This window comes from Pollachius pollachius (assembly GCF_949987615.1).
Source record: "Pollachius pollachius genome assembly, chromosome: 11".
Lineage (NCBI taxonomy): Eukaryota > Metazoa > Chordata > Actinopteri > Gadiformes > Gadidae > Pollachius > Pollachius pollachius.
This window is the reverse complement of record NC_136944.1, coordinates 18,778,239-18,790,174: the sequence shown is the minus strand read 5'-3', so window position 1 is coordinate 18,790,174 and position 11,936 is coordinate 18,778,239. Positions and strand designations below refer to the sequence as shown.

Below are 11,936 nucleotides of genomic sequence, written 5' to 3'. Positions count from 1 at the left end.
GTTAACCGTACGAGCCAGAGACGAGCAGCACGCTCAGAAGCTGAACTCCAAAAGTGTGTCTAGGAAAGGGGTCTTCTCAGCTCTGTTTTCCCTCCTTTATAAGCTAGTACCACCCAACCACCAGCCCAACCATTACCCCAGAACTCCCCAAACTACTACCCCACCACTACCCAACAACTACCCCAAAACTAGCCAAACCACCAGCCCACCACCAGCCAACCACCACTACCCCAACCACCACCCCAGCACCACCGCCAGCCAACCACCAGCCAACCACCACCAGCCCATGCCAGTGTTGGTCACGGAGCTATCCCGCGCGGCCTGATAAACACTGGGGGATTGGACCCAGACCCTGCTGGGTCGGTCTGTCGGAGCCCGGGGGCCCCAAGCCACGCAGACCGGCAACCTTGTTAGTCATTTGTTTATTATTGACGATATTTGCCCGTTCCTAATCCCCTAGAGGATTAGTTGGAGATGTGGTCGCCATCTCCACCTTTTCCACCACAGCAGCCTCTGACATTAACGTTAGGGGTATTTGGCAGGTTCCTAAGGAGGTGTGCGTGTGTGTGTGTGTGTGTGTGTGCGTGTGTGTTTGTCTGTGTGTCTCTATGTGTGTTTATTATTGCTGATATTTGTCTAGTGTGTGTGTGTGTCTGTGTGTGTGCCTTTGTGCTTGTCTGTGTTTATATATGTGTCATGGTGTATATATGGCTCTGTGTGTGCGTGTGTGTGCGCTTTTGTGTTCCTCTGTGTTAACATGTGTCAGGGTGTATGTATTGCTGTGTGTGTGTGTGTGTGCGTGTGACTGCGCAAGCTTGCACGTGTGTTCCTATGTGTTATTCCACATGTGTCAATTAAGGATGTTTATAATCAAGGGAGTTTGACAGATATCCCCCTTAACTCCATCCCCATGTAACCCTATGATGAGTGTGAATCGGAAAAACTCCCTGATTGTGTCCGAGACTCAGTCTGGGGCCAGGGATTCGGTCCTCTGTGGCTCTTTAAACACCGCTGAAGGGCCTATTGGGAATCCGATAATCCTGGCTTTGAGTTGTTTTGTTTTTTATTGAATCATTGTAATTGTATTTACTCGTATTTACGTCCCGATGGAAAAGTGTGCGCGGAGGGTTTGTAGGAAGCAGCGATGCGTTCACCATGACTGTCAGGCCCTGCGTCACTGGCACGCCCGTGATGTCATGAAAGAGCCAGCGTTTTGGGAAGGGATTCGTCTCTCCCGGTCCAAGTGCAGGCGCTGATGTCACCAGGAGGGGTATCCGGGGGTGTGCGTGAAAGTCGTCCGGACTGAGGAGGGCTTTGTCCCAAGCGTGATTCCTTTCAGCGGTCTTTAACTGCAGCCCTCATTAGACAAACTTAAAGCAGCTGAATGTGTACGTTTAGATGACGAAAACAAACCCAAATTGTACCGGAATGATCCAAACCGATCTAAAGCCTACGGTTATGTTTGTTGCTCACTTACTGCGGACGTTTGATATCGAAAAACACGATGACACTACACCCCCTCAAACTCTATTCCAATATGGGTGCGTGTCAAAAAGAGTAGAAGCACTGTTGTCCTCGGTAACCAAGGGTCGTGTTGTGCTCCGAAGAAAGGGAGGATTTACTCAGCGCACACGGAAGCTGCCCAGATGAATCACAATTTAGCCTCATGAAGCGCCTGCTAATTGGCGAGGCTAAGTACAGATGCGCTCGGCTGTGCATGTCTTCCACAATGTCCCCCGCACCGGGCTCCTTTCTAAACGGCTCCTGTAATTGGCTGCCCAGGTCACAGTCCCCTGACTCTGACTGTTCCCCAAGGGGTACCTGAATGTGCCCTGTTTGCCCCATAAACCTCCATGTGGCGTACCCCCCGCCTGATTCGCTATTGTAAAAACAAACCTCCCCCCCTAAGAAACCGACCACAATAATGAAGTGATAAAAAAAACGTGATTTACCCTTTCGGGCACTTAATGCCGAACAGCACTCTTTCTTTCATTGACTCTGTTTATGTCTTGAAGGTTTGACCTCTGAAGGGTGATTCTACTCCCCCACCCCTCATAAAAAATATATCATAAGAGGAATAATATTGTAATAATATTTTTCCTGAAAAGCCCGGATCCGCTCCTGCCTCAACACCTCCTCATATCCCTGACCCGAGCCGGTGTTGTTGTGCGAGTCTGCCGGCCCTCTGTGCCAGGCACTTCTGTCAGCGAGTGGATGTGCCTGCCTCACCAACCCCTTCCCCTCACCACACCACGGACCCCCCTCCACCAACAGAGGCCTCAAAGCGGGAATCCGCTGCACCTCAGACCCAGCCACTCTGATGTACCTATGGCCATTCCCCCTCCATCCCCTCCACCGAGCCCCCCACCCACGGGCTGCCTCAGCAGTATTTCCAGAGAACGTACCGAGTGCTGTGTGATCCCACCATGGGGTTCATGGATGCCCCCCCCTTCCCCTCCTCCGCCCCCCTGTACTACATCTAATCCCCTTCCCTTTTAACCACAATGGGAAACATGTGCTTACTGTGTAGGGCAGCGGGCCACCAGGGTAGAGGCTGTTTCCCCCCTCTCCCCCCTCAGACTCACCTCTCCCAGCTTCGACGGCCTCTTCAGCCCGACTACCGTTGCCTTCCTGAACGCCTTTTCATCGGAGGATCGTTCGGTGGTCGCCTGGCGCTACGGTGCTAAACCTGTCGGTCTCCTGCGTCCTGCTCATCGCGCAGCGATCCAGCGGCTTCAAACGAGCCGCCTGCATCTTGTGTCTTGTTTGCACGCCTCTGAATGTAACTTTATAATCCCCCCTCTTTTATGAGTGCACACCTCAACGGGTGATGGGCTGATGTTTGGCACTAAGAAGTGCATTTTTCCCTCTTCCCCCAACCCCCTCATCCCCTCACCCCCGGTGACACAGAGACAACATAATGATGGGTTAGCCTTGTCAGAAACCATCTTGCAAATCACCCTAATCCACCGTGTCACATTGTTCCAGATGTGGGTGGAATTTAATCCATCTCTCTGGGTCGCCCCCCCCCCACCCCCCCTGGCTCGACACATCGCCAGGTACCTGCCTCCCCAGCTCCGCGTAGGAAGAGCCCGGGTTAGACCAGACCAGGTGCTGACGGCGAATGGTACGGGGGCCTTGGTAGGAGGATGTGAAGAGGGGAAGCTGTGGCGGGGAGCCAACCTTAAGGACAGGAAATGGACTCCAGATGATGATACTTGATAGGATTCATTTGCCTGGGTGTGTGAGTCGGGAGGGAGGGTGTTTGGCTCTGAGAGACGTGTTGATCCTAATGCGTCAAGTAGCAACCGTGCGTCTATCACAGGTGTTGTCTATCACAGGTATCGCGTGGTCATTTTAGATTCTGTGTGGAAGTAGTGTTGACGTTGGCTTGTTGTCGATTTGGCAGATTGTTGGTTGCAGTTTAGATGTGGATACGGTTGAAGGAACAGGAGCTAACGGTATATAGTAGGCCTCTCACAACCTGCGCTGTGGAGCACATGATCTGGGTGCCGAGCGAGACTTAGCTGTGTACTGCACACTCTTTACTCTTCCCTCATCCGCACCATCAGTGCAATTCAACCCCACCACCTCCACCACCACCATCACCACCACCACCTCCACCAACACTACAATTACCTCCACCTTCACCACCACCACCATGAACACCGCCATCACCACCACCACCACCATGAACACCACCATCACCACCACCACCACCACCACCACCACTACAATTACCTCCATCCGCACCACCACCATTAACACCACAGTTACCACCGCCACCACCCCCACTACAATTACCTCCACCAATACCGCCACCCCGCGCACTTGCACGCAGACACACGCACACACGTACACACAGTCATCCTGACCTGCATACACGGACATGAAGCGCCCCAAAACAAAGCACAATGGAGCCACTGGCGTGTTTTAAGGACACCCTGACTCCGTTTTAGGTGCATCGCATGGAAGACTGATGACCGGTTGTTTTGCCTCTCCCTCGGTGATAGTGCGCTCCCCTTTCACAGAGCTGTGAAGCCCAAACGAGTTCTGGTGCCTGATGTTATCTACCGGCCTGTCGAGGGCCTGCCGGTCGAGCCGGGGGGGGGGGGGGGGGGCGTGTTTATGTAGCTCTAACCGCTGATTAGCAGCATGGAGCTCATAATGCACATGCTGCTGTAGGGAAAGGAGACTTGTCCCTCCTCCAGAGCACCTGGCTTTGGTTTAAAAACCCAGTCCGGTCCCAACGAGCGCCGGGGTCTGGTCCCGGGCCTGGGCCAGCTCCCCATGGAATCCCGGCTGGAATCAGGGACGGCCGCGAGGAGGAAGAGAAAGGAGAGTAAGGGAAAGTGGGTATGAATTCAATCAACGCCTGTTTAAAAGTCGTGACGGAGAGTGTTTACAACCAAACAAACAAACAAGCGGTTTGGAAGGTTGCTGTGTCTTCTCTTCTTCGTCTGAGTAACCAGGGAGAAAAAGAAGATAAACACGTCCAGTTCCCCACATCAGGTCCATTACCCTACTCAAAGCTAAAAGGCCGTCATGAAACTTCCAGCAGGGTAACAAGAATCACGTCAACTATCTCTCCGTCCCTGGCAAATTTCACGCTCGGTTAAGACAAGGGAAAACATGACTTTCCTGCTGAAACACATTAGTACTCCGGCTGAATGTGACTCAAATCTATCATTTTGCCTGCCCGGCCAAACACACTGTAAACATGTTCCCACATGTGCGACAGAGCTGCCAAGCTGCGCTCGGGCCCTGCTCGCACAAATCATGTCCCCTCCACGTACACAACCCCTTCGGTCCTACCTGCTCCCAGCACTGCCGTCCCAACAAAGACTAACAAACGCTGCCATAAAGTGCCGTTCTATTTTTCTAGTATTATTCATTTTTGAAAGATGCTTGGGCTTCACATCCAAACACAAAATAAACACATCTGCGATGTGTGTGTGTGTTCAAAGCTAGAGTACACATTGGACAGGTAGGGGAGTGGGAGAAACAGGACTAAAACGCATGCTTTGACATATTGGGCCCAGCATGTAAAGGGTAGGAGCTTTGGGGGAGGGGGGTGTGTGTCTGTCTGTGTGTGTGTTTGTGTGTGTGTGCTTCTGCGTGTGTGTGTGTGTGTGTGTGTGTGGACCAGAGCCCAGAGCTCTAACTACGTATGGACCTGTAGACCTCAGCTCAAGAGATGTAATCTGATTTGCAGAAAGGAACGGGTCGTTTCACATGACTGGTTTAACGGAGCACTGACGCAGGCTTGTGCCAGTGTTAGGCCCCCGATCTCTGTTGCATGCACACACACACACACACACACACACACACACACACACACACACAAATTGCCATGCTTTGTGTGTGTTACCCTGCCGCACTTGTGTGCAACATCACAGTGTCTGCTTTCCAGTAGTTGTTGCGCTGGGGGAACACGAGCCGTTGTTAGTTTCGCCGTTCTGCGGAACAGTAGAAATATTTACGTTGGTGGAGGTGTTGAAGAGTCCTGTTCCGTGTGGTCAGGAGGCAACCGGCATTTGTTTGTTTACTTGTTGTTCTCGGGTGTGGAACCCGGTGTGTTTGGGCGAGGCCACAGCAACCACCAGTCAGTCTACCGCTAATTAGCGAGCACAGATCCCACATCTGGAACAGCACAGAGCTGTGTTCGGGGTCCCGTGCTGTAGCTGCTTTGTTTGCAACGTTGTGTTTACACGACTCCTGCAATTAGAGGTTTATTTTCAACTAATAGACCATCAGAAATGATATCAAACCATTGAAATCCCCCTTCAGCTTCGCAGCCCTTCTTGGGGAAGGGTGGAGGCTCAAGCCCCCCCCCCCCCCCCCCCCCCGTGTGTCTGGCCTCTCGGCCTTTCATTAGTTTGATTGTTTCTCCTGTTCTTGGTTCTATCACACTAGGTCCCGAATGTATGTGTGTGTGTGTGTGTGTGTGTGTGTGTGTGTGTGTGTGTGTGTGTGTGTGTATGGGAAGGTGCGTGGGTGAGTAGGTCTCCGTCTGTGTGTTTGTGTGTGTAACATGTTTGTGTTTGACTGCCATGTGATTGTGTGTGCGTGCGACTGCCCACGTATGTATTTCTGTGTGTGTGTCTGCGTACGTGTGTGCGCTTAAACATGCGCGTGAACGTGCGTGTGATTGTGTCTACGTACGCGTGTATCTACGTGTGTTTGTGTCTGCATAAGTGTGTGTTTGTGTGTGTGCGTGCGCGTGTACAATGCTGATAATTAGGAGGAAGTGACGGCAGACCAACTCTGATCCCACCAGGGATGTCTGCAGGGGGAAGTTTTTCATAAGGTCGTAATCTCTGCACACAAAAGGGGCGTCCAATATAGCAGAGAGCCCCTACCACTGGTCTAATCAAGACCCCCGACCCAGCCCCTTCCTCCTGGCCTGCCAGCCCCCCCCAACCCCTCCCCAACACACACACACACACACACACATGACCTCATCATGGTGGCTTAGTCCCCACCACATGAGGCCCTAGCAGCCGGCCCCTACTACATGATAACTCACTTACCTCAGTGCCGTTTTATTTTATTATTCATTTTTTATGATTTTTCTTTACGGCATTAAAAAAAGAAGAAACGGTGCGAGCACAAGATGTACCTATAGCGCCGCGTGCCAGGTGCCAAGGTATTTTAAAGGCGAGAGGAAAGAAGGAATCATTTCTCCGTGTCTTCCAGAAAAGCGCTGGGAAGCAATTTTTTCGGTGGTATTCAGTTTCTTTCCCCCGCCGTCCCGTTACTGCTGTTTTCCCCCTCAGTCCTCCCCTGCCCTGGACCCGAATGAAGGTTCTTAGGTTTAGGCTTTGTGTCACTTGGAAACAGTGCATTGGTTGCCAGGGTAACGGGGCCTGGGACGGTGAAACTTAGAACCCCGAGAATACCTTTTGTTTGTGACTGGGGTGAATCAGGGACCCGGGCCAGCCATCGCTCCAGAATGCACCGCCTCAATCAACGGTGCTTGTTACATCATTGGGCTCTCGCTCTCTCTCTCCTTCTCTCTCTCTGTCTCTCCCTCTCTCTCTCTGTCTCTGTCTCCCTGTATCTCCCTCTCTCTGTCTCTGTCTCCCTGTATCTCCCTCTCTCTCTCTGTGTCTCTCTCTCTCTCCCTCTCCTCTCTCTCTCTGTCTGTCTGTCTGTCTGTCTGTCTGTCTGTCTGTCTGTCTGTGTCTCTCTCTCTCTCTCTCTCTGTCTCTACTTATCTGTCTCTGTCTGTAGTTATGTCTTTCTGGATCTCTCTCGTTTGCGCTCTCTGTCTTGCTTGTGTTCTCTGTCTCTCTATCTCTATGTCTCTCTCTCTCTCCGTCTCTCTCCGTCTATATATCTCTATGTCTCTCTCTCTCTTCGTCTTTGTCTATGTCTCTCTCTTTTGCTCACTCTTTCCAATTCCCACGTCCTCCACCAGTGTACCTAATAAAGTGAGCAGACGATTGTGAAATGGAATTAAAGTCGCACTTTAGAAGCTTCTGTTCTACTTGATTTATCAGGTCATGGGCAGCCAATGAAAATCAGACATTTTAGATTACAGTGTTCTGTTTTAATCTACCCGCGAGAGGAAGACTCAACCAGGACTCGTTAATGAGTACATCAATGAAACTGGATTAATAATGAGCGTTTTTTCATCCTGTTTTCAGGTACATCTGAGGTGAACCAAGGAGGAGGAGGAAGAAGAGGAGGAGGAAGACGAGGAGGACAAGGTGCTGTTGCCTTCTAGAGATTCATCAGGTAAGGGTTGACACTTGATCCCGAGAGAGAGAGGTAGCGAGAGCGAGGTAGAGAGAGAGGGGTAGAAAGAGAGGTAGACAGAGAGAGAGAGGGGTAAAGAGGTAGAGAGAGAGAGAGAGAGAGAGAGAGAGAGAGAGAGAGGGGTAGAGGTAGAGAGAGAGAGAGAGAGAGAGAGAGTTGGAGAGAGAGAGAGTTAGAAAGAGAGAGAGGGGTAGAGAGGTAGAGAGAGAGAGAGAGATTTAGAGAGAGAGAGAGTTAGAGAGAGAGAGAGGGGGGTAGAGAGAGAGAAAGAGAGAGAGAGAGAGTTAGAGAGAGAGAGAGGGGGGTAGAGAGAGAGAGAGAGGGGTAGAGCGGTAGAGAGAGGAAGAGAGAGGTACAGAGAGAGGGAACTCCTCCTGGCGGTTTCTACCAACCAGCCAACTAGCGTACGTCGCAGCAGCCCAGCCAACAGCGGTAGCTCACCTGCACCTGAGACTCGGTGCCCGCGTGCCCATGTGCCTGGCGTCTCTTCCCCTCCCCCCCCCCCTCCCCCCGTGAAACTCGAGTCATGACAGCATGGCAAGGAATGCGGTGGCACAGAGATATCACTTCAAAGACAGGCCCGCTCTGTAGAGAGAGAGGGGGAGGGACGGGGAGAGGGAGGGAGAGAGGGGCAGAGATCCGCTCGGAGGATTGAATGAAGATATCATTTGATGGGCCACCCTGCAGCCCGTCAGCCTTCAAAGGGAGCCGATGACTTGATGGGGGGGGTAACTGAGAGGTGTGTGTTGGTGAGGAGTAAGCAGTAGGGTGCTGTATGTATGTTCTGTGTGTGTGTGTGTGTGTGTGTGTGTGTGTGTGTGTGTGTGTGTGTGTGTGTGTGTGTGTGTGTGTCGGTGGGTGTTCTCAGTGAAGGGCAGACTGTGTTTGACCCCATCATCCGTGGTCCGTCGCTGAAGAATTTAATTTATCTCCTTTCCCACCCCGCCCTCCATACATGAAGGGGAACCGTCTGTGTGTGTGTGTGTGTGTGTGTGTGTGTGTGTGTGTGTGTGTGTGCATGAGTCTGTGTGTGTGTGTGAGCGAGAGTTTGTGTATGTATTTCATTGTTGGTGTGTTTGAGAGACTGTATGTATATGTGTGTGTGTGTATGCGTGTGTGTGTGTGTGTGTGGCGTCACGCCAACAGAGAGGTAGATGTTCTGATGGGAGCAGCCAACAGAGGGGTTGATGGTGGGGGGTGATAGAGGGGGTGATAGAGGGGGTGATGAAGGCAGGCAGTGGGGGGGGGGGGGGTGGGGGGGGCAGGCTGGGACAGGAGGGCAGGTTGCAGCGTGGCGCAGAATGCTGACACTGCAACACAGGCCCTTCCTGCACTCAGCACAGGGGAGAAGGTGGGAAGACCAGGTCTAAGAACAGGTAGGAACAATATGAGGAGAGGGAGGAGGGGCGGACATCAGGTCTAAGAACAGGTAGGAACAATATGAGGAGAGGGAAGACCAGGTCTAAGAACAGGTAGGAACAACATGAGGAGAGGGAGGAGGGGGGGACATCAGGTCTAAGAACAGGTAGGAACAATATGAGGAGAGGGAGGAGGGGCGGACATCAGGTCTAAGAACAGGTAGGAACAATATGAGGAGAGGGAAGACCAGGTCTAAGAACAGGTAGGAACAATATGAGGAGAGGGAAGACCAGGTCTAAGAACAGGTAGGAACAATATGAGGAGAGGGAAGACCAGGTCTAAGAACAGGTAGGAACAACATGAGGAGAGGGAGGAGGGGGGGACATCAGGTCTAAGAACAGGTAGGAACAATATGAGGAGAGGGAAGACCAGGTCTAAGAACAGGTAGGAACAATATGAGGAGAGGGAGGAGGGGCGGACATCAGGTCTAAGAACAGGTAGGAACAATATGAGGAGAGGGAAGACCAGGTCTAAGAACAGGTAGGAACAATATGAGGAGAGGGAGGAGGGGCGGACATCAGGTCTAAGAACAGGTAGGAACAATATGAGGAGAGGGAGGAGGGGGGGACATCAGGTCTAAGAACAGGTAGGAACAACATGAGGAGAGGGAGACGGGGGGGACATCAGGTCTAAGAACAGGTAGGAACAATACGAGGAGGGGGAGACCATAGGGAGATATGAGGGACTCACAACAGGTAGAATACAAAGGCTGAGTTTAAAGAGGGTTTTTAAGGCCTGAATCGGAGGGGGAGAGTCTGAAGCTTTGGAACAGGGGGTGAATGTGTGTGCTAGTTTGTTAGTGTGCTGGAGTGAGTGTGTACAGCGGATGGAACGTGACTGCAGACAGGTAGGCAGGCCCCGGATGCAGACAGGCGGAACGCAGATGAGACGCACCGATTGATGAGTTGGCGTTGACGCGGTGACTCACTGTTCTATTGCCTGTGAGCGCCCTGCAGCTATAGAGCTTTACAGTCACGCTGCCATGGCAACTTGTCGGGGAGGGGAGGGGGGGGGGGGTGGGTGGCGTCGCATGAAGTCATTGGTATGCAACGTCGTTGTTCGCAAAAGTGTGCAAATCGCAGGTGAAGCAGAGTGCAACTTCGTCCGGGTCTGATTTCACCTGTGTTTGTTTGCCGATCAAACATCAAAGACTTTTTTATTGAATCAGCTTAAATCTTTTTTAGATCTGAAACCTCTTTATCAAGGTAGTGACGTGGCCAAGAAGCAGCATCGAAGAACATTAACACAACCACAGTTTTGACAACGTGCTCATACGTTTGGCGGCTGAAACAAAGCTCAGAGCACAGGCAAGAAAACTTCTTCTGGTCCTGGTTTGGTGGTGGTTCACTGAGGTTTGATGCTACAGCGTCCGGATGAGATTGCCCGGCCGCAACTCCAGTCTCTGCACCGCTCGTAATGTGATAATTGTGCATGATGAATGAGGTTCCGGATGGTTCATCTGCAATCCTTTTGACGTCACTCAGGCGGTTTTATCAAGACGTTTGCACGGAAAGTTTCCGAAAAGTAAACCAAATCCGTCCTGCTAGAGCGATCAGCACGAATCACTCTCTACTTAATTGGTTTATTGGTCTGACATTTTTGCTAAAGATCCAGCACGGATTTGCTCATTTATTGCATTGAGATACGTAATATCCAGGTAATCCATATCCGTAAAAATAGCTAAGATGTTAAAGTTCAAGTAGGGAGAGATTCATGTCTTTCCACTTTATTGGATGATTGGTGGGTGAGTTTTTTTCTCTCCTCTGTGTGTTTCAGGGAACGAGGAGAGCAGGGGTGGATGTTCTGAATTGGATCAGCGTCGCAGAGAGCAGATGTCTCTCCCTGGAACGCTCTTTGACTGCATGGCCTCAACCGCTCAGCCTCCAGCCAACTGCCCCTGACTCAGATGATGTGACATAAAAGTTCTACTTTTTTATTATTTCTCTTAAGTAGGCACTCCCCGAGTCTCAATTTACCGAAACGTAATGGGACGAAAACCCTTCCAAGTCTTCATTATGTTACGCAGAATTCATCATCATTTTGATGAGGTCTTTTTTTTTGGTGGAATAATCCCCCCTTAAGTCAAAATCGGTTGTGTAATACCCTCCGACTTTCTTTCTCTGAGGTTTCGCCGAGCAGGTGGTTTGTATGAATTGTTTTTATTATTGTCTCCTGTATGGGCGTGACTAACACCAGTGTAAGTGTTAACAAGAGACAGTTAGTGTTGTCAAAGAGGGCTTATCACTCTTTGATTTACAGCTCAGAGACTTTTGTGTCTGGGCTGAGAGGAGACAAGGCCACATAAAAGGCGATGGTTTGCTCATGGTTCACAGTGTTATCAGGTTTATGATCTTCGTGTGTTTATGAATGTGTGTGTGTTCAAATAGTTACAACTTGGGGTTGCTTATTGGGGATGAAAACTGACGATGGATGTGACTATTGGTGTTTTGTTGCATTATAAGCTGTGACATGCATTTGTTAAAATTAGTATGACAAAATTAATAAATAAAGTGTCTGAATATATCAGCCTTGTCTTTATTTATCATAAAAACATAAACATAACACTTCATGACATTCAACTCTAACAAGTGAAACATATGTCTCCCAGAGTCCACCAGAAATGATTCAATCGTGGAAAATAATTTGCCGAGAGTTTAATGCTCTAAGGGTTTTAATCTGTTGCAGAAGTGCTACATGTCAACATTGTCAGGACACGGAAACAACTGGAAACCTTTTTATCGCCGCACCCTTAG

General features: G+C 50.6%; 1 long non-coding RNA gene across 1 annotated transcript in view; it reads left to right on the top strand.

The window, feature by feature from the left end:
- The window catches only part of LOC307082471, a 59,968-nt gene extending 48,290 nt beyond the window's left edge, over window positions 1–11,678 (top strand). The window contains exons 3-4 of the long non-coding RNA XR_013812222.1: window positions 7,653–7,743; window positions 10,960–11,678. This is a non-coding gene — a long non-coding RNA (uncharacterized lncRNA). The remainder of the gene's footprint in view (window positions 1–7,652; window positions 7,744–10,959) is intronic.
- The last annotated feature ends 258 nt before the right edge of the window (window positions 11,679–11,936 follow it).